The sequence below is a fragment of the Lissotriton helveticus genome, chromosome 5_1 (genome assembly GCF_964261635.1).
Source record: "Lissotriton helveticus chromosome 5_1, aLisHel1.1, whole genome shotgun sequence".
NCBI lineage: Eukaryota > Metazoa > Chordata > Amphibia > Caudata > Salamandridae > Lissotriton > Lissotriton helveticus.
Window position 1 is genome coordinate 1,233,481,725 of NC_136065.1, and position 22,512 is coordinate 1,233,504,236.

At 42.1% G+C, this 22,512-nt stretch overlaps 1 long non-coding RNA gene across 1 annotated transcript in view; it reads left to right on the plus strand.

Annotated features, from left to right (window-relative positions):
• LOC144755242 (uncharacterized) overlaps window positions 1-8,345 on the plus strand; it is a 34,682-nt gene extending 26,337 nt beyond the window's left edge. Inside the window, exons 2-3 of the long non-coding RNA XR_013594861.1 lie at window positions 2,982-3,014; window positions 7,857-8,345. This is a non-coding gene — a long non-coding RNA (uncharacterized LOC144755242). The remainder of the gene's footprint in view (window positions 1-2,981; window positions 3,015-7,856) is intronic.
• The last annotated feature ends 14,167 nt before the right edge of the window (window positions 8,346-22,512 follow it).

The window sequence follows — 22,512 nt, forward strand, 5'->3', positions numbered from 1 at the left end:
AATGCACAAATGCTGTGGAGATGATGTATTTGTCTACCCCGTTGAAACTCAACACGATATGCATACAGCACTTTATAATGAGGTGCATGCTGCTGGTTCATTTAGCATTTCCTTTTTTTTATATATATGTATATCTTTTTATGACACTTGTGATCGTTTGTGTTAATGAATTGGGCACCGTGCAATATTTCTTAAGAATTTATTTCTTGGAAATAAAGGGGTATATTACCAACGTTAAGCGATATTTATCGCTAACAATGCTTAGCAACGAATTTTTTAACGCTAAGCATCGTCAGAAATTATCGCAGATAAGCCTTGCTATTATCAAGGTTTATCGCAAATGCGATAAAAAACGGCCGCAATGCATGAATATCGCTGAAAAGTCAGCGATATTCATGCATTACCGAGCTAATGCTCTTAGCCATGTTATCCACCTCCCATTGGATAACATGGCTAAGAACTGCTCAGGGCAGGTGTTAGTTTTTGGAGATATCCGCGCTTAGCGCGAATATCTCCAAAAGTTGGTAATAGGGGATAGCGATGTTAGCGACTGTTTCCAGTCGCTAACATCTTGGCACGCCCACTTTGCATGTCATTAGTGATAAATATCACTGACATGCAAAGTGGGGCCCAAGATGGTCGCTATCTCCTACTAGCTGTCGCTAACTGGTGTTAGCGACAGCTAGGTAATAGGGAGATAATTTTATCTCTGCTTTTTTGGCTTTTAAAGCCAAAAAAGCGGAGATAAACCCCCTTGATAATATGCCCCAAAGTATTTTGACATGACAAAGGTAAGCATCAAGGATTCTACTTATCCCCCATTTTATTTGTGCTGGTGCTTGAGCTTTTGGCAGTTAAACTCAAACAACACTATGCTGATTATGGCCTTCGACTTTTTGAAGGTTGTTGGTGTCCCTATATACAGGCAGTATCACCCTCTATCTGTGCAGTTCACTGACAAGCTTTAATACGATCCAGAGAGAGTTCATTACTTTTGGAGGCTTTCCCCTGGAACAGAACACAGACCCCAAGAAATATCTCAGCCTTTGAGCCAACCGTGATTTTGACACTATTGAGGACAAACTACAGCAAAGCAATTTCCTAGTTCAAAAGCAAGATTGAGAGACGGATCAAGATCCCACTGTCAATGGCCTGTAGAACTGCAATCGGAAAGATGATCATACAAATTCTATATGAAGCTGAAGGTGTCACTAGGCATAACACATCAAGAGGAATAATGTAGTCATTTCTGATTTCGTCCCATGTGGATGATTTCCTGCTGAGGTTTTGCACTTTAAATCATTACCAAGCAGTATAGGTGGTGGACACTTCTACTGGCTGAAGGAACTATCTGATCTTCATCCAAATACCCTCCTCCAGAAGGTGCTCAAGAAGATTTTACAGGAGGACAGTGTGCTCTGATATATGGGCAATGGATTAATTTGTCAGTCTAATTATGTGTGATTCCACCAATTAATCTTCTAATATCTTCAAGTGTGCTTCTGTCACCGCACCTTCCCAGGGTTACTCTAATAATACTGCATTTAGTGTTTTGGAATCTGAAAGGCTAGATTTTCAACAGTTGGGTTGGGTTGTACAAGAGAAGTAGCAGAATGCATTCAACAGAGACGTAAGAAACTACATTTCTTAAAATGAAAGGTATTGGAATCCATTTGTTAAATGGGTTTCAATGAAAGGTCTAAGAGCAATTTTTTGTTATCCTTTTAAAATTCCAGCTTTTCTAAGAGGTGGATTTTTAACGGGCAGCAATAAAAGCAATCAGGAAACAAGGTCAGTTGGTGTTCAAAATGGAAAACTTGGCATATAATCTTGTGAATAAACATATCCTTTCCTGCCTCAATAATCATTCACCTTTGTCTCATTTTAACTGATAGCACTCTAGGCTGACACTTATGTCTTATTTTCATGCTGGCCCATAAGAAACTCTGTTACATCGACACTGGAGTCCCCTCCCCACCAAAACAATGGTCTGCCCACCCAATTTAAATTTGGGCAGACCATTGTTTGATGAAGTTGGAGACTACACCATTTCCGTTGTGGTCAGATTCCTCTATCAGCTCAACGGAGTAAGGCGTGCCAGAAAATTTGGCTGTGTGTCCTCCCATCTAATTTAGACGGGCAGACATACTGCTGTTTTTCAATGCACGTCACTGCCAGGAAAAACCTGACAGAAAGGAGAGCACAATTCCCCCACCTAGGGAGAAAACTCCCATGGATAGGAGACCATTTAAAAAAAAAAATGTATTTGCTTTGGGATTTTCTTTATTAAAATTAAAAAATTTAGATTTGACATAGGGCTCTGTCATGTTGACTGAGCTGTCCGTAAATTTACAATGCATAGGCATGAACTGCTGTGACAGCAGTGCCTGTCAATGCTTGAAATGTCTGCTGAGCCACTGGACATTTCAAAGCTGGGCAGGCAGCAACTCTATCAGGAAAAAGGAATAATTTACTATGTTGCCTTGGCAGAGGACGGGCCATCCGCCAACTGTTAAATCAGGCCCTTATTCTTTCTCTGCTCATGAACAGATTCTCTCCAAGATGAATGGCCCCAAGAGTGTCAAAATAGAAAAATGGTTCCTTCTTACATCCCTAGTGTTACCGTATGTATGTATAAAAATTCATTTTATCTATACCGGTGTGACTCCCAGATTGGAAAATCTCATACCCAAACACACAGAAAGTGAAAAACATTCAATTCTGATGGCTAATGCCACTGAAGAACTGGGAAATTACAACTGACTGTAAACAATATTTCTGGCTGCTCTACTGTCTCTTAATTAATTTAGGATTAGAAATGCCTTTCCTATTTAATAGTTTCTAGAGATTGACTGGTTCTAATTCCAATGGATTGGATGCATAGAAGTGCTTCATTCATTAAATTCATGTGATTAAAGACACCTGTAAATGGCACTCTGATCTGCTTTGCTTTGATAACACTGGACATCTTCTCATTACAGGTACAACAAACACACCAATTGAGCCAGAGAATGGTAAATATGATTCAATTATGTTAGATGTGTGGGATGCAGTTATCAGTGTTGTTTGTATAGAATTGATAGGAAAGCCCTAGATCTTTAGCGAAAAGAGGGGAAATGTTCAAGAGGAGAGGAGAGAATTCAGAGATGCAAAGTTTTTTGATATTATGCAGAATTGCTTTTGCTGACATCTTACTAGTATTGACAAAGGGGATATATAAATTAACAAAGTTCCAACATTTTGCATCTGGCTTAGCAATGACACTGAGCAAAAGTCACATATAGTAAACACGGTGTAAAGAACCGTTTATTTTTTCTTGAGGGGGTAATATTATGGCCGAGAATTCGATTTGTATAAGCGGTAGTAGCGAATTCATAATTTCCAAAACAAGATAATATTTCTGCTCATTAAAGCTTAACTTTTGAGAAATTAGAGCAGCCAAATTGGAAATATAGGAGTAGAAACATATGGTTTCAAAAGATTTGTAAGATCCAGGTATGACCAGCATGCCTTACGGTTAATGTATAGTAACTTTGGTTTTATTAATCATGTAATCTAGCAGCATTGTTGCCTTTAGGTATCATAAATGGCAGACAAGTTATTGGTACACAGTTTATTGATTTTGAAAGAATGAAATACTGAACAGTCAATGCTTAATTAACTCAGCGATCTTGTCAGCATACTGAAGATTAAAGCAAGGGTTTCTGCAATTATTAGAAACCTATGTGGGTTCCCTGTGTTATGGTGCACTAGTCTTGGTGGATCCGTTGTCATGAGATGTAGGACAATTGCTCCTGACACCAGAAAAAGAAATAGCATCTTGCCCTGCATAAAGTGGCCTCATATGAGGATGTCCAGGTGAACTGGCTGGGTGGCCTTTAAGAGAATTCCTGCAGTCTGTCCAGATGGAGGAATGCCTCTGGCCTACTGTAAATGTAGTGAAGTAGTTATGAACCTATCATTGGATACAGTCCTCATCATCGGTTCATGCACTACTCATTGCCCTCTAACTATACCAACCGCCGATTTGCCATCTGCTGAAATGTCATTGCTGTCCAAGTCTCTCCAGGCTACAAAGCAAGGGTACTCCCTAGATAAGAGGCCCTACACCTACATTTACCCGAGTTTGAGGCAGCCAAGTGAACAATCTTTGGACCAAATTCTTTTATCTTAACCATTCTATTGAAGGTTGCCAAAAATTAGTTCTCTTTTTGCTGGGGCAAGCCGGATCCTGTGGGCTAAATCTCATAACCATATTAACTATCTATTCTACAAACATGTGCACATCATCTGCTCTTGGCATTGTGTTATTGGATATTGTCTCCTTCCGTGTTGCGTTGGATCCCGATGCAGATGCTACTGCACTGCAAGACATTTTCTAGGTTCTTCCATTTCTCCTGTTTTGCTCTTTAAGGGTTTTGAGATTCCCTAAGAGTTGTTCCTGCTTCTTTTGTCCATTCTTCACTGATCTCCGCATTATACTGTGGGGCTCCTGGAAAGCGGTTACACTGACTAGCACTCGTAATTTTATTGCAAATGGTTTCAATTTGTTTTAATTCCGTCTGTTTGCTCATTTGCACTCACCGATTTCACCTTATTGGCGTAGTTGCTGCCACGTGGGGATTAGTGCTGCCTCTTTGTTCTTCCACAAGTGCTTTTGGCTCGATTGTTTGTGCAAGGAAGGCAGACGCCATTGGGTGGGCTTAACTCACTTCCGCTTGCTAAGTTGGGAGGAGTTTGGGGGTCAGCTTGCGGTCTAGTGTTTTGGCTAGTACCGCTTTAAATGTGCATGTCAACGTGGATGCGACGCAGGCATGCCGAAGGCACACCTACGGCGAGTCCGTCTGCGTCCCTCTGCGCCTGTCTGCGTCTGGACTGCACCCGGCACCCGGCATGCTGACTGTTGTGACATGATTAGTCTTAAAGCCATCACATATTCTGCAAATACTTTGCTAGAAAGTCGAAAGACTGTGATCCATAATCAATGAACATGCGTTTTATTTCCATCAGAGAGTAGACAGGATTATCCTAGTTAAGCTTGCATGATATGTAACTACTCCTTCTGCCCCCAAACAAACACTGTGGCTGCCCATGGAAAGGAAAATTATATAACTCCATTGGTTACTACCCCAGATAATATAGAGGATTCCAAGGGGCTACTGCTTAATGCACACTCTCTCATCAAACACAGAATCGAGTTTGTGACGCTAATTGAGGGCTAGGAACCTGACTGGGTCTTCATAACTGAAACTTGGGCAAACGCTGCCTCAGGACCCGACCTAACTCACGCTATCCCGGATAACTATTCTATCCAAAGGGTAGATAGGGTGGACCGAATAGGAGGGGGATTAGCTATTGTTTCCAAATCCCAATATAAATATATTATCGAGTCGAACCAGAATATACATACGTGTGATGCTGCTAATTTTAAACTCATTCTCTCAGTGCCTTTGGAGGACTATTGATTTATAGACCTCTAGGACCGAGGATGCCTTTTTTTAAGCAGATTAAGCAGCTTCTAGAGTCAGTTTTAGTGGCGAATTCGCAAATAGTCCTAGGGGACTTTAATTTTTATCTAGAAGAGAGGGACAACTCAGATTCTAACACTTGATAGCATGGGGCCCGATTAACAGAACTAACATAAGACAAAATCCTAAACTTACTACCATTTCGGTATTCACAGGTGGCACTTAGGGAGAGGTGTGGCACCGCGCCAAGGGCGACTTACGCTGGAATCTGGGGATCATGGTTCAATCCCTGGCGCCGCGGCAGATTAGCCCAGCACCATGTGACTCTGGGCAATAGCTTGCTTAATCTTCCCGACGGCCCCCAGCACTTAGAGATCCTTACGGGTGATTGTTTGCGCTTTACAAATGTGTATTATTATTATTATTATTATTATTATTATTACTTATTCATTTTGGTATTCACAGAAGGCACTTACTCATTGTGGTATTCACAGAAGTTAGGAGCCCTAACTTCAGGACTCCTTAATGCTTTCTGTGAATACCGAAAGTCTTAAAGTTAGGATTTTTCTCAGTTTAGGAGTAGTAAAGTTAGGAGTGCAAAGCTTCAAAGAGTTTTTAAAGAACTCCAATACCCTAATCCGCCGAGACAATTTATCAGCTGTCTTCTATATAGATCACCTGGGGGGCGCGAGATCCAAGAATCTTTAGGATATAGCCAAATAGATCTGGTATTTTTGTTGGTGTCAAAACATTTCTCTCAGGGAGAGTTTGAGGGCAGACTGGAATTCTCATTATCTCTATGATTCCAGCAATTGAAAATTGAATCCCGAGATTCATTCTCTGATTCAGGACTTATGGGGTCCAGTTCAAATAGACCTGCTCACCAGCAGACTAACTCCCCAGGTTCAGAGCTACTTCAGCTGGAGACCAGACCCGGGTACGCCAGGGATCGATGCTTTTCTCCAATCTTGGGGGGTAATCAAGGGTGATGCCTATCCCCCCTTCTCAGTGATTCAGAGATTGCTGTGGAAAGTGAGACTCGAGTCCTGCTCCATCATCCTTGTAACACCCTTCTGGAAATCCCGGGTTTGGTTCCCCGGGGTAATGGAGTTAGCAGTGGACCTTTCGCGGTTGATCCCTTCATCCTTAGGCCTCCTCCAGGGTCCGGACAGAGAAGAACATTCTTTGGTTCTAGAAGAGAGGTGAACCTTCTTGTCTGGAGGATCTCAGGAGTTCAGGCAGATATTCTGCTAAGAGCCTTTTGGGAGATTCATGGGCACCAGGAACCAGGAAGAGGTACACGGGTGTTTGGAGAAAGAGGTCTTGTTGGTGCCTGGAAAGGGATCTGGATCCCATACAGGACTCTCCACAACAAGTAGCCAACTACCTTGCCTATCTTTTTGAGTCAGGTCTTTCTTATAGAACTATCAAGTGTTACAGATCAGCAATTTCTTCAGGCCATGCTTTGATTAATAACCTTGCTATTGATAGTAACCCCTTAATTAAAAGCGTTATGAAGGGTATTAGACTAAGGAGACCTCCCAAGGCTCATTAGGAATCCCTTTGGGATGTTAACCTTATCTTTAATCTCTTCTTTTCCTGGACCTCTATGAAACTGGCAACTCTTTTATGTCTGATTTCTTTTAGAAGGATCTCAGACATTAAGGCCTTGGAACTTTCTAATAGGTTTTATTCTTCGGATGGTGTTCATTTTGATATCTGGAGCAGAACTAAAACAATTTCTGAATATGTTTTCTATCCCTTTTTTCACAAGTGTGAAAAACTATGTGTTGTGAATTGTATGAAGTGCTATGAAAGCAACATTTCTAGTTTTAGGCCTGTTGACACTGATCAATTTCTTATGTTAGACCTTTCAGACCTCTCTCTTCAGCCACATTAGCTAGACGGTCCACCTGAATATGCATGAAGCTGGTGTGGATCTCTCTAGATTGGGAGCTCACTCTTCTGGAGGAGCAATGGCAAGCAAAGTATTTTGGGCCGGCCGTTCCCTGCCCGAAATACTTAAAGCTGCAGATAGGTCTAATGCTGATACCTTCTCAAAGTTCTATATGAGACCAGTAGAGCATGTTAGTAGTGTAGCTCTATATGGCTTTAAACATGCATAGTGGTAGCCTCCGGTCTTGTAATGAAATGATGATTCTCCAATTTTATGCAGAGAGAATCTTGATTTTTTTAAAGACATACAGAGGCTAACATTATCCCACCCTCCTCTCCTTGAGAGGTTTGGGTACGATATTCTTAAGATTTAAAATAGTCATATTATATTTTTATTAATGTTAATGTATTGTGCATTGGTATAATTTTCTATTCAATTTTAGCCTGTCCTCATCTCTTTGACTATACAGTGTTTTTTGATTTTTTTCTCAGATAACACTGTTTAACAGTAGCCGGAATATCACTTTGTGCATCTGTGTCATCGCAGCCCAAGAGGAAGATGAGAGTGTTCACTGTCTCCCTGCTATGTTGCTAATGTTCTATTTATTGTGATGTAAAGATTCTTTAAAGGGCTGCATGTTCGGGCAGCAAATAAAAGTATGTGCATAATGCTAGCCTCCATATGTCTTTAAGGAAATCAAGATTCTCTCTGCATAAAATTAGAGAATCGTCATTCTCACCCCGAAACACCCAATCTAACTCCGGCACTCAGTAGCCCTATCATAGAAGCCCCTCTGCTGTCAGACGGCGATAATAGAGGCCTCTCTAAATTCTCTGACCTCACACCACCTCTTCTCATACAATGTCTTATGAGAATGCACTCAGGCTCTCCAATGGAGGCATGTCCACCTGCAATCCTCCACATGGTGGCTGGCACTATAGCAGAACCCCTCTGTAAATTCATGAATAACATCATTCGATCCGGAATTCATCCCCAAATCTGGAAACAGGCTATTATCAGACCTCTTTTGAAAAAACCCAATCTTGATCCTAGGGATACTAAAACTGTCCTATCTCCCTGCTTCCTGCTCCTGTAAAGATCCTGGAACTGCACCTTACTAGGCTGCTCATGGAAACTGCAGAACATCAATCATGGTTAAATGATTTGCAGTTTGGATTTAAGAGGCATCATGGAACAGAAACAGCTTTAATATCAGCCACTGTTCACATCAGGCGCACAGTGGATGAAGGACAGGGCAAGGTGCTAATCCTCCTGGATCTGTCAGCAGCATTTGACACCATCTCTCCTACCTTGCTCCTGGACAGACTACAGAGTCTTGGCATCTCACATCAAGCACTAGCCCTCCTGTCCTCATTTCTGACAGTGAGATCCCAAAGGGTGAATTTAAAATCCTTTCACCCGGAATCCTATGTTCTATGCTGTGGAGTTCCGCAGGATCCTCTCTGAGCCTGATGCTCTTTCCAGTCTGTATGTGGCAACCCTTTGCAACTGTGATCCATTGTTTTGGACTGGAGGTGGTGTCATATACGGCTGATACAAAGATTATGGTTACTATCCCTAAAGGGCCTTGCTCACTGTCGGAAAATGTTTCTAGATGCATGACCAGAGTGGCAGACTGGATGTGCTAACTTTTTGAAACTTAATGGGGAAAAAACCGAAGTGATGATATTTGGACCTGGGACATCCAAGTGGAACAGTAACTGCTGGCCTCAATCCCTGGGATGCTGTCCTGTCCCTTGTGAAAAGGCTAAGAATCTTGATGTGTTGATGGATACTGAACTTGACTTCAGTATCCAAGTGAATCGCACCATCTCTACATGCTCCTGGCTCATAAGGATGTTAAAAAAATCTTTTCTTTTATCCAACGACCAGCTCGGATACAGGTAGCACTTGCCTTGGTAATGTCCAGACTTGATAACTGTAATGCCTTGTACCTGGCTGCTAATAAAAGCCTGCAGCCCAAACTGCAGGCTTTTATTCCCAGAAGACAATCGGCAGGAAGGGGCTAGAGCGCCTGCACTGGTTCCCCATTGAACAGAGCACTGTTTTTAAATCTCTTTGCATGGTTCATAAATCGATGGATGCTTTCTACCCCTCAAGGTTGAAGACTATGCTCAATTGGCATTCCTCTAGCAGATCAATACGTTCTACGCTTCAATTGCAGTTGGCTGTACCAAGAACCAAAAGGAGAAAGTGGGGGGAAAGGGCATTCTCTGTGGCAGGAAGCAAACTTTGGAATTCTCTTTCCCTTGCTCTCAGATCTATTCCCCTTCTTCTTCCCTTCAGGAAGACCCTTAAAACGTGGTTATTTACAGTCTACCTGCTAGCTGGAGTTCTCATCTTTTTTCCACTTGCTTTGGTAGTTGTGGCTGGTGTCTAGCGCCTTGATGCCTTTGGGTGACTGTTGAGCTTTATAAATATCAAATCAAATCAAATCTCCCAAAGTAACTCTACTCCCTGCAAGCACATAAATGTCACCTCTCAATACTTCCATTCATGTTTAAAGTCTGTTTGAATTACATTGGCATCTTATGTTTTTCAAGACATGCCTATGAACACATTGGTTGCTTTTGCATGCAACACTCCACCTTCATTATCTTTGTCAGGAAGTTGCATGGGATGTTTGAGTACTGCACCGGGAGTCTGCATGTAAATCCATTGGAAATCTATTGAAACAATGATTTACCTCGCCATCTACAATCACCACAATGATAAAGAGGTCTGTAACTACTCAGAACAGATCCATCTCTGTAACTATGAGGAATCTGTTCCACGCAGATCAGCCTACTGTATGTCATCTATGATGGTGATCTGCTGCACTGCGATGGTGCAGCAGGCTCAAGTGGCGGAGCCTTTCTACTTTTCAGCTGCTATTCACTCCTTACTGTTCCCCGCAGTTCCAGGCAGGGGTTCTACTAACCCTTGTGACTACAGATTTGTTGGTTCTCTCCCTGTTTTTTTGCCCTAAAAATTGCTGACTTTCCCCTTTTCTGGCAGTACTCTGCACATGGACGTACATTCCGGTGTCAACCCTCTCCAGAGTAACCCAATGCCATTTCACTGCTAGCCTGTGCTACAGATAGTGCTCTTCGAGCATAACACCTTGTCAGGAGGGATAGAGACTGAGCATGCCCTATTGACCCCCTTTCCTAGGATACCTGCAAACCATGATGCAAATCCTTTAGGATTATACTGAGGTAAAGTCCCACCTTGCAGCCTCATGCCCTTTCTCATTACACCAAGGCGGATGTTTCAGAAGTAATATCCGTTATCACTTTTGCCTTGGATGTCAGCTGATTTTTTTATTTCAACTTGCTCTAACAGATTGGAAATAGCACACTCATGCAAATTAAAGTTACTTTGCGTGTAGGATTATGTTTTATAGAGTATGTGAAAATAACTATTTTTGGTACAGATGTTCTTTCATCCTCTTGAAGAGTTTATACACTTTGCGACAATACTCTAAACAGAGACCCTCATATCTAAAGCAGAACCAGACTGTCAGGAAAGGTCCTCTACAGAAGGGACTCAATTAAACCCAGGCACTTTTATGCCTTGTTCGCCTCTGCTGAGAAGACAGCTTGAAACCTATAGTAAAATGAACATGGGGCACATATGGGCATACCCGTCACACTTAGGGTGTCTCCCTTAGCAAGAAAAAAAAGAGATGGGTGAAATCATTAAACTAATCATCTCAGTCAGTGACTATAATGTGTGGATTCTTTTATTTCACAATTTTCCCTCTATGTAATATAGCAGTGACCAACCATATCTAAATCAGTCATGGTACTGTCCCTATAGAAACAGTACAGCCCAAACTGCTAAAGTCGGTCCCCTCATGAGGAACACACGCAACCCTAGACCACTTCCAGCCTTTTTGAGCCTCCTCATTGATTTACACTTTGAATCCAATGGCACAGTTAGCACAGACCCACCTACGTGCATACCCATCATACTTACATATTCTAATTTCAAAAGTGAGATGGGTACATGCTTGCATTTATTTCAGCCACTGACATTCCAATCAATCACTGTTTTTGCTCATTTTTCCACCACTGACAGAGACCAGCTTATGTAAAATTAACCAATTATAGGCCCTACATCTCAGAGGGGGCTGGAATACGTCGGAGCAGCCATGGGACACTGAATGGCTGGATCTTTGCCCACATTCCATATCCCACTCCATGTCAAGTTAACCCTGCTCTGCATTTCAATGCCAAGTATTGCAAATGTTTGCTTGTTTACCAGTGTCTTATGGCCTGATTGCAAGTATATGTGCTATTTAGTGCACCTGATAAATAATGATAAATAACAATACCATGGTGAATTATTATACCATGGGTGCGTTCTTTATCGGGTGTGATAAACAGTACCTATTTCGAGCTAGAATAATATATGGGTTTTGGTGTTTAATGGACCAAATTCTTCACTGTACGGTACATACTGTACCCATTTCATCTTATAAAATTTCAGCAGGTTAGACCTGCCAAAATGTACCAAAGTTTGAGTTATTTAAAGCATTTGATAATTATCAGATGTGTTAAATTCCTTCTGACTCATAACTGTGACCCAAATGTGAAAAGATGTTCCCTTGCAGGAGGCAGACATTCTTGGAATAGCCAGTAAACCCAGCAGTAAGTAATCTCACCTCGATCACTGGGCTTCCCAGTCTAGTCTGGCTTCAGATCAATGCTCTCGCTCTTCTAGCCTCTCACAAATACAATACAATCAATGTTTCCACGCTGATAAAGTGGAAACTGCAGCTAGCGAAGCGGCTCCGTCCTCATAGGACAGTGGGGCATATTACCAAGCAATAGAGTTAATTATCGCTATTGCTTGGTTAGAGAGAAAATTTTACCGCTAAGCTGCGGCAATTTTTACCGCAGATAAACCTTGGTATTACCAAGGTTTATCGCAAATGCGATAAAAAACGGCCGCAATGCATGAATATCGCTGAAAAGTCAGAGATATTAATGCATTACAGAGCTAATGCTCTTAGCCATGTTATCCACCTCCCATTGGATAACATAGCTAAGAACTGCTCAGGGGCAGGTGTTAGCTTTTGGAGATATTCGCGCTTAGCGCGAATATCTCCAAAAGTTGGTAATAGGAGATAGCGATGTTAGCGACTGTTTCCAGTCGCTAACATCTTGGCACGCCCACTTTGCATGTTATTAGTGATAAATATCACTGACATGCAAAGTGGGGCCCAAGATGGTCGCTATCTCCTACTAGCTTTCGCTAACTGGTGTTAGCGACAGCTAGGTAATAGGGAGATACTTTTATCTCCGCTTTCTTGGCTTTTAAAGCCAAAAAAGCGGAGATAAACCCCCTTGATAATATGCCCCAGTGTTTTTTAAACTTTTAATGCTGTGTCCCCTGAATGAAAAAAAAAAAAACACAACGCCCTTCAAACATTTTTACAATTATTTTATTAACCTGACAATTTTTAAATGTGCTAGACTTATTTAAGCCTGGGATTCGAACAAAGTTTATTGTTGCAATAAAAACATCAAGCAATAGCTACAAGGATATGTTACAAAAATGAATAAAGCACTGCAGTAGCACATAATAAATAGATTTAAAAATGTCAAGCAAGCAAGTACAAATAATAAATAGGTTAAAAATGACAAGCAAGCAAGTACAGTCCGACTGCAAAACATGTTAAAATGTACCCTTAGACCACTACAGCTTCCAACTAGCAAACTACAACAACTATCCCCCCACCCACAGTTATCCCTTGCCAAGCTGTCATATAGAGTGTACCACAAAGGCCAGCAGCATCAAAGTTCATCACAGTAGTTCCAAATCCCACCCAATATGACAGATGCAAGGTCAGTTATTTCCACCCACTAGATCCTTCTGAGTAATGAGGGAGCTATTTGGCATATCCATGTCAACATCTGGGGCCAACAAACAATTCACAAGGTATTCCCATGCTCTAGCCTTTCCAATCATTCCCCACCCTGTCTTCAACTCCTGAAATAACACAACGTTCTCCAAACGTGCATATTTAACCAGTTATTGTCACCATCTAGTCATTCGAGGACCACACACAGATTTCCCGTGCATTGTCACTTTTCGATTTGTCAGAATCAATGCCACGTTGGTAAGTCCAGAGCTGTTTTTCGTCTTTTTGGCACTAGGATATCCCCCAAGGAGGCAGACCAAGGGTGTACAAGTGATCGCTCATAAATGGATTTCATTAATACAGTCCATTACTACCTTCCAGAAACCCGCTAAAGATGAGCAGGACCATACTACATGAACCATTTTTGCCCCACAAATCTTGGACATTTCACAGCAGCAGTCACATAGAACCTATTGATTGTGCCAGGTGTTTGGTAAGCTCTGTGCAGAATATAAAAATTAATACATTTTAACCTGGCATTTTGAGAGACAGTGAATATGCAAACATCTTCCCCCAGTACATATCAGCAATTTGGAGTCTCATGTTCGTCTCCCAATTCACTTTCAGATCAGCAAGGAAAGTAAGAACGTTATCACAAATTGGATAATATAGGCACATGAGTGCTTTTTCACGACCGCCCCATTGTACAGAGCAGTTGACACTCTTGGTGTGTGACATGCTCAGTGATTGCTAATTGTTGTGACCAATGCCCTGTGCAACAAGAATTGGCCACCAGGAGTTCCAAATTCTTCAGTAAGGTCCTGAAACATGAATTATACTTTAAGCTGGTACAAATCCCGCCACTATATTCATCCACTTTAGTGGCAGATCGGGTGAAAAGGGCACGTGGACACAGCTTTAAATTCGTCAGTACTGCTGTATCACTAGGAGCTCCTGAGAGGCCTCAGATAGTCTCCATTGGCGAACCAAGAGGACCTGAAATAAGTCCCGCATGTCAGGCGGTGAGCTGATGACACCCTCTTCTGGATTCATCCTACAGTAAACCCACGTGTTTAACCACTGCAGCTTAGCAGCCAAGTAATAAGAGTCAAGATGAGGAGCAGACAGCCCAAACTCCACCACAATATGCTGCAATTTTGTAAGTGCCACCCTACGCCCACCTGTCCCCATATCAGTTCTACCGCAAGGATTCCAGATCCTGGAACAGCCGGGATTTCTGCCAATTAATGTGTGAGGCCAGAGACTGCAGCAAAACACTCCAATAAGTCCTTTGCTCCGGTAAGTCATCTCGGACAACCCCAAGAAAGTATAGCATATCAACAGCATATGATGCCTCAAAATGGGATTGCCATCAGACCTCCAGCCCACAATAAAACCTCCCAGTGCAAGCATAATTGCTCATAGGCTCCATTAGGATGGGAAATAATAAGAGGAAATTGGACACTCTTTTCTAGCCCCATGTCCCACATCGTAAGGTTCATATACGGTTCTGCTGAAATGAACCCCCGCCGTGGTACCCATGCAGAGAAGCGTGATCCAGATAATAAACCTAGGACTCAGCCCCATTCGAGCCATTACTTGATACAAGAAGTTCCATCTTAGACTAGCAAAGGCCTTCTCAATGTCTATTGCCATAACAGCTGCCATTCATTTAATCCAAGAAATCATCATTCAGAAGTGAAATGAGTCTCCTGATATTAAGCGCTGTATTACGCCCTGAAATAAAACCTGCTTGGTCTATATGAATCAAAGAGGGCATGTGGGGCAGAAGTCAGGTCACTAGAATTCAACAAACAACTTTATAGTCCACATTAAGCTTGGACAATGGCCGGTAGGCTCTGGCATTCAAGGGTGGGCTCACAGGCTTCAGGAGAGGGATGTAGACACAGGTAGATGTCCTGGCTTCCAGCCTGCAGAGTTAAGGTCTATTAGTTGTGGAGTTAAGTTGTCTTCAAATCCAATAAAGAACTCCACAAACAGGCTATCTGCTCCAGGAACCTTACTGTGCACCATGTTTTGCATGGCAGCGCTAGCTTCATGTATAGTTATATGTCCTCCCAAATCATCTACATCCTCCAGTGAAAGAACCCACAGGGGGCCCAGGGCAGAACATTTTCAATAGCCTGAGTTGGTGTCTTGGTTGCTGGGGTATAGAGGGATGTAAAGTACTCTCTGAATCTATTGTTGATGGTGGCTTGGCTATATAAAGGTTCACCTGCATCTGAGTCTAACTCCAAGATTAAGGAGCCCCTGGCATTCGTATTCATACGCCATGCCAAAAGGAAACCTGTTTATCACACTCTTTATGAGCATGAGTCAGCTGTTTCTTGTCATCAAAGCATTGAAGTCTCTCAACTTGGGCTGCCAGTAATTCCTTTGCCTCAGGCAATAGATACTCAAGAGCTGAATTACCTGGTTTCCATTGTTCAAGGTCCCAAAGTACCTTTTCCTGAGTCTCTACCTTGCCTACCTTTGTTCTCTGCACCCCAATCACTTTTGCAATACAGAAGCCTCTGATCACAGTTTTAAAAGCATCCCACTCAGTCAAAGGAGATATAGCTGTCCCTACCTTGTCAGCAAAATAAGCACTTATAGCCTCTCCAATATTATTTTTAAACACCAGATCATCCAGTGCCTCCACCAACAAATGCCAAACCAGAATGCAGGGACGCTCGCGCTCTGAATTCAGAGCGACCAACACTGGTTTGGGATATGAAACTGTTTTGTACAAATATTCAACATCGTGAACCACACCATAGACAGTCGGGATGCATAAAAAAGTATCAAACGGATCAGAAAGTTCATGCAAGCCTAAATTAAACTAGTAGTCTCATGCGACAGGGTGAAATCACCATCAAGAGTCTACCAGTCCCCAGTGCTGTTGCCATGCAGAGAAAATACGAGTCATCCAGGTCACTGGAGAATCTCCCAGGGGTTGATGTGAATGAAAAGGTGCAGGATCTGCAATTTAGTTAAAATCCCCGCCCAATAAAATGATCTGATTCAGGTAAGTTGCCAAGGCCCTGGACAGATCATCAAGAAACCCCACTGGTTTGTATTTGAAGCATAGATTCTGACAATAGCAAGGTTGCATCATGCCATCCTCCCAGAGATGACCACGTACCTACCCTCTGGTTCTACAAGTCCAGAAGCAAACAACACCCATGTAAACCAGTTGGATACCATCTAACTTATGAGCATGCATAACAAGCCCAACAACAACACGGGGAAGGCACTAATTGAGGCACTTTTCAGTCTTACAGCACACCATCTGCAACTTACGAACAGGATACCCACCTTAAATCTGAGCCCTACACAACAAATAGCCACACATTACATCAATCTCATCAATATTCTACTAGTCTCTCACCTGCTGTGCCTGGAGTAATCTCTGAGACAGGGAGACACTCCTGGCAGAGGGGACAGTGAAGGAACAGGATGAACTTGCTCCAAGGCATAATAAGGAGAGAGGCCCTCTGGGGCTACCTTTTCTTTAATCCATGCCTCTAGGAAATTGATCATATTCGCAGCATTGCTCTCAATACACTCTGCAAGATGAATGATTCTGATATTATTATGGAGAACACTATTCTGGGCGACTACTGCTCTGGATTCTAAAGTTTAAAACTTTTTATGATAATAGATACCCTGGATTACATTGAGGCCATTTCAGGCATGAGGTTATCAGTGCAGTCGTATTACTCTCCTGAATGATACTCATTGTAATTTAATTTTCTGCAAAATGATAACATGCCACGTCTATATACTCTCTGCAGCAAGTACTCTATTTAGAAGGCCTTCCACCTTCTTAAAGGGAATATATCCGTTTATTTAATCACAGTGCTCTTTCTTGACACTGAGATTAAGTTTCCATGTTCCAAGTGTATAAATAGATACTCTTGTTGGTTTCAGAAAAACATCTATTTTTATTTTTTATTTTATTTATTTATTTAATGCATTTTTATAAATTGCGGACTTTACCCGAAGGTGTCAGAGCATTGTACAATAGAACCAGTTACGTTACATGAGAGAACTGTTGCAGGAATAGAACAAACAAAAATAGTATGCCATAGAGTCGAAGCAACGCAGGCAAAAGGCACACAATCTCAAGCATAGCATGAACAGACTGTACAAGCAAAAGTAAGAATAAATATGACAAATTTTACAATGACTAAAGAACTTCCTGGCGAACAATAGCAGGCCATAGAATCAAAACAATGCAGGCAAAAGGAACACAATTTCAAACACAGCAAGCACAGGATGTACAAACAAAAATATAAATATATGTGACAAATTTACAATGACTAAAGAACTTCCTGGCGGGGTCTTAGAAGGAGGGAATTAGTTCTGAAAGTGTCTTTGGAATAAAAGAGATTTGATGTCCGCTTTGAAGATCTGGATAGAGGTGATGGAGCGGAGAGAAGGAGGAAGCGAGTTCCAGGTTCTCACCGCACTACCTGAGAACGATTGTGCCAACAATTTTTCTCTTTTGAAGGAGGGGGGTTCAAGAAGGAACTTTCCCGCATTCTGAGAAGGTCTTGAGCCTCCAGACAGTTTGAGTTTATTCGCCACATAGCGAGGGGAGGAAGAGTGCAAAGCTTTGTGGGTGATGCACGCTGTTTTGTAGATAGGTCTAGCATCGATGGAAAGCCATTGGAGAGAAGACAGGATAGGAGTGATTTGGTCACTTCATTTGGACCCTGAAATGAAGCGAGCTGCTGAATGGAGGATGGATTTGAGGGGGGAGAGGTGAGATTTGGGAAGGCCAGTCAGAAGAGAATTACAATAGTCAAGTCTAGAGAGAACTAGCGATTGGACCAAGGTTTTTAGGTCATTCTCGGGAAGAACCGACGAATCCCCCAGTTGATAACATGCGCTCTTGGCATTGGAGTTGATGTGTGAGATTAGGTTGAGTCTTTTGTCGAGAATGACACTTAAGGATTTAGCGCAGTCCACAATGATGGGTTTACTGTTGAGTAGATTTGATTGCTCCATCCAGGCTTGAACAGGAGGCGGAGAGAGAGAGCTAGATATGAGGAGGAATTCCGTTTTGGAGGCATTGAGAATGAGTTGGTGAACTAGGGGGGTAACCTGTCCTGTTTTGAGGACAATTGGGAGGGATCCTTGACTGAGGAAGAGATTGACTAGCCTGGTCCAGTGGGAGAGAGTCTTACTATAGAAATCAATGGTGATGCCACTGGGAATGGGGTCAGAGGAATGGTTGGAGGGTTTGGTTTTGCGGATGCATTTGAGGAGATCAACCTCTGAGATGGCGGCAAAGTTCTGCCAAGTGACTAAGGATTTTCGTTCCTCGATGGTGGTGGGGTGGGTGACCTGTTCCACCAGAGATTTTACCTTTTGATCGAAGAATATAGCAAACTCAGTTGCTTTCTTTGATGCATCCTCAGGCTTGATGGTTTGGGGAGTACAATTTGGGTTTTTGATGAGGTCGAAAAGTTTTTGGGGTCTGTTTTTAGCTGAATCGAGGAGGGATCTGAAATGTGATGTTTTTTCCTGGAAGATGTGTTTGTGGTATATGGATCTGGCTGAACGTAAAAGAGAGAGGTTTGGGGTGGATGGAGATTGTCTCCAGTGCTTCTCCAAGATTCTAAGGTTTTCCTTTCGTCATAGAGAGCTTTGTTGAACCAAGGAGCTGATGGGCTGTTATTTCAGAGCAGACTGGAGTGCGGGTGATGTTGAGCTCAGAACAGGCCTCCGTGTCTGGATCAGGCAGCCTTTTTGGGTGACATAGGGCGAGCACAGTCAGGTCTACCGCTGGCCGCCTTTTTCTCCCAGCTGGACAGAGGTGTTGTCGCTGAGAGGCGGTGCGCTCTGCGGCAGTCACGTCTCAGTGTTCCGGGGTCCCGGCTGGCCTTGGCACTGTGTTATGAATGCCTGATGTGGGGACGATGACACGTTCCTCCTCCTACCTTCCACCTAGCTGACCGATTAACAGTGGGGACCAGGGGCTTTCATCTGGCCTCTCTCTGTGTTGGTGCTCGCTCTCCAGTGTGGAACTGTAGTCAGGGGTGCATCGGCAGATCCATACTTTAGCGATCCATTGTGCTCCTTAATGTGCCTCCCACTTTCGTTCAATTGTGTGATTGCCCATGTACATTCTCTTGTCCTATTGCCTCGTCTGTTTGAACCTCGGACCATACCCCTCCCTTCCACTCACTTACAGCACTGTTTTCTCTGGAAGGTCTGCTCAAACTTGCTATGGTGTGGCCGCCATTACTGGTTTTACAATTTCTCGCTGAGCACCAAAAATGTTCTCAATGATTACGTAACAATAGCTGTATGGTATTCCACTCAATTCTTCTGCAAAGTTCATCTCATGAAAGGTTATGCCGGAGTTGAGTCCACTCGTAATAAGTAACGTAGAATAGAGACACCGGGGCTGAAAGTCCAATTATAGGTTGGCTACAAGGGAAAGAAAAAATACCAGGGAAAGAAATACCTGTCTAGGTTCGGAGCGCGTGCTCGCCTCGAATCTGAAAAAATGAAACTGAAACTGGAGCGGTGCCCAAACAGCACACCAGTAATGGCAATAAACTAAAGGTAACCAGGTATAAATTCAGGCGCACAGCTTACATATAGGCTAGTAAATCTTGCAGGTATCTGTGAGTGCTGCTAAGCAAGAAGGGAAAGGTCACCCCACTTTCACACACACCCAAAGCGAACTCTGAGTAAACCTATAATACAATTTCTCGCTGAGCACCAAAAATGTTCTCAATGATTGCGTAACAATAGCTGTATAGTATTCCACTCAATTCTTCTGCAAAGTTCATCTCATGAAAGGTTATGCTGGAGTTGAGTCCACTCGTAATAAGTAACGTAGAATAGAGACACTGAGGAAGTCATTGAGGCATGACATTAATGCTTGACGAAACACGTGTTGGCTGCGACGAATAAACATGATTGATTTGATGGGAGAATTGTAAATAAAAATTGGAACAACCAATAATTGGACTTTCAGCCGCGGTGTCTCTATTCTACGTTACTTATTATGAGTGGACTCAACTCCGGCATTAACCTTTCATGGGATGAACTTTGCAGAAGAATTGAGTGGAATACTATACAGCTATTGTTACGCAATCATTGAGTACATTTTTGGTGCTCAGCGAGAAATTGTATTATTGGTTTACTCAGAGTTCGCTTTGGGTGTGTGGGAAAGTGAGGTGACCTTTCCCTTCTTGCTTAGCAGCACTCACAGATACCTGCAAGATTTACTAGCCTATATGTAAGCTGTGCGCCTGAATTTATACCTGGTTACCTTTAGTTTATTATTGTTGTTTCAGGTTCGGGCAGCCGCTTTGGCCATTTAACAGTTTGATTATCATGAATCGTGAACAAGAAGCACTTGATTTATTTAAGAACCTTAGTTCTGGTTCTTCTATTAATGTGGCTGTCACTTCAATGTCCAAACCTAAAAATGAGGGACTTCGAGCCAAATTTATTAGATTAGAGAGACTCAAAAGATCCGAACTTAACAAGTGGTGGGACGCGGTAACTTTAAAGCAATATTTATCTTTGAATCGTATTCCCCGAGGTCTCAGATCTCAAATTGTTCCTACTTACGAGGACTTAGAACCCGACCTCCTTGATATGTGAGAAAAAGAACTGACTAACAGTTCTTGTAACCTGATTAGGATCTTAATTGACAATGCAGAGAGAAAAATTGCTAAACTGCTTATTGAGATACAATCATGTGAAGAGGAAATAAAACAACTTAATTTACCTGAAGCGACGGTGAAAAACAACACCATGCTTGATGAAATCTAATCTAATTTACAAGCAGATATTAAATGCAGGAAAGCCCGTAAACTTAATTGGGATGAACATGACTATAATACTGGTCGTGTTTTTACTTTTGCCCGCAGGTTTGACCACCTGATCAATAAGGAACAAACTACTAAAAAGGGCATGACCCCATCTAGTTCTGAGACTAACACATCCTCTAGTAATATCTCAACGAGTGAGAATGAGGATATGATTGACCCAAGCTCAGTTCCCACACCAGATAGAACCTCTTTTTTACAGGAGGTCCGTCGTATCAGAATGGGGAATCGAGAAACAGGGGGGATATTCGGAAACAGTGGAGGAGAAAGACAAGAAGAGGGAGCAGAGGCAAAGGCAACAGAAGTAAGACCAGGGATGAGACTGCGATCCTGGAAAAAATGAATGATGAGACTAATGAGATAGAAATTATTAACCTTTCATCTATTGAACTGTCAGAAAGTATGATATCAGTATTAAAGAAAGGTTTGGGCTTCTGTCCGACTGCGTGTATTGATTGGCATCTGCCCAAAATTGATTTATATAAATGTGCACGGATACTCAAACTCAAAAAACATTTCTTCAAACAGGAAACTAGCAAGAAGATTATAGCAAGGACACCATTATTTAGTAATTTAACTACACAAGAAATATATGATACTAAATTGCTCTTGTCCTTGGCAGAAAATGAGGAAGACCCAGTTACCTTGAGCTCACTTCTGGGGGACCTGGAAATTAGCCAAAGTCAGGCATCAGCTAGTGGACTCAAGATCAAATCAAAATAGACTCCTCAACTATCAGCTGGGAATGTTGTGGATGCATTTTACAAATCGGTTATTGCAGATATTGATAAACTGATAAAGAGGGAGAGATGTAGCAAAAAAAACACTACCCAAAGGTAATCTCAATTATAATGAAAGGTTAGCTCTTAAGACATTAACAACACATTCTGATCTCATTATACGTATGGCTGGCAAAGGTGGCAACATCGTTGTTATGAATAGGAAAGACTATAATGATGAGATTTTATCTCAACTTCATGATTCAAGATATTATGAGAAGGTTGTTACGAACCCTTTACCGGCCACTACTGTGATGATTAATACCAAACTTAAGGAGTGGTATGACTGCTCTTTACTTGATTATGATGAATATTTATATCTTCGAGTTGAGTTCCCTAGGGCCCCATGTTTGTACAGTTTACCTAAAATACATAAGAATTGCCAGAAACCTCCTGATAGGCCCATTATATTGGGCATAAGTGGACCTACTGAGAAATTATCTCAATTTGTAGACCTGTATCTTAGACCTTTTGTTCAAAATCTTCCATCACATATAGAAGATACTAAACATGTATTGAATATTATGAATGGTGTTACATGGGAACCAGATATGATCCTAGCTACATTAGATGTTGTTTCTTTGTATTTCAATATTGATCACAACCTAGGAATGCAGGCGATGGAGAGTTTTTT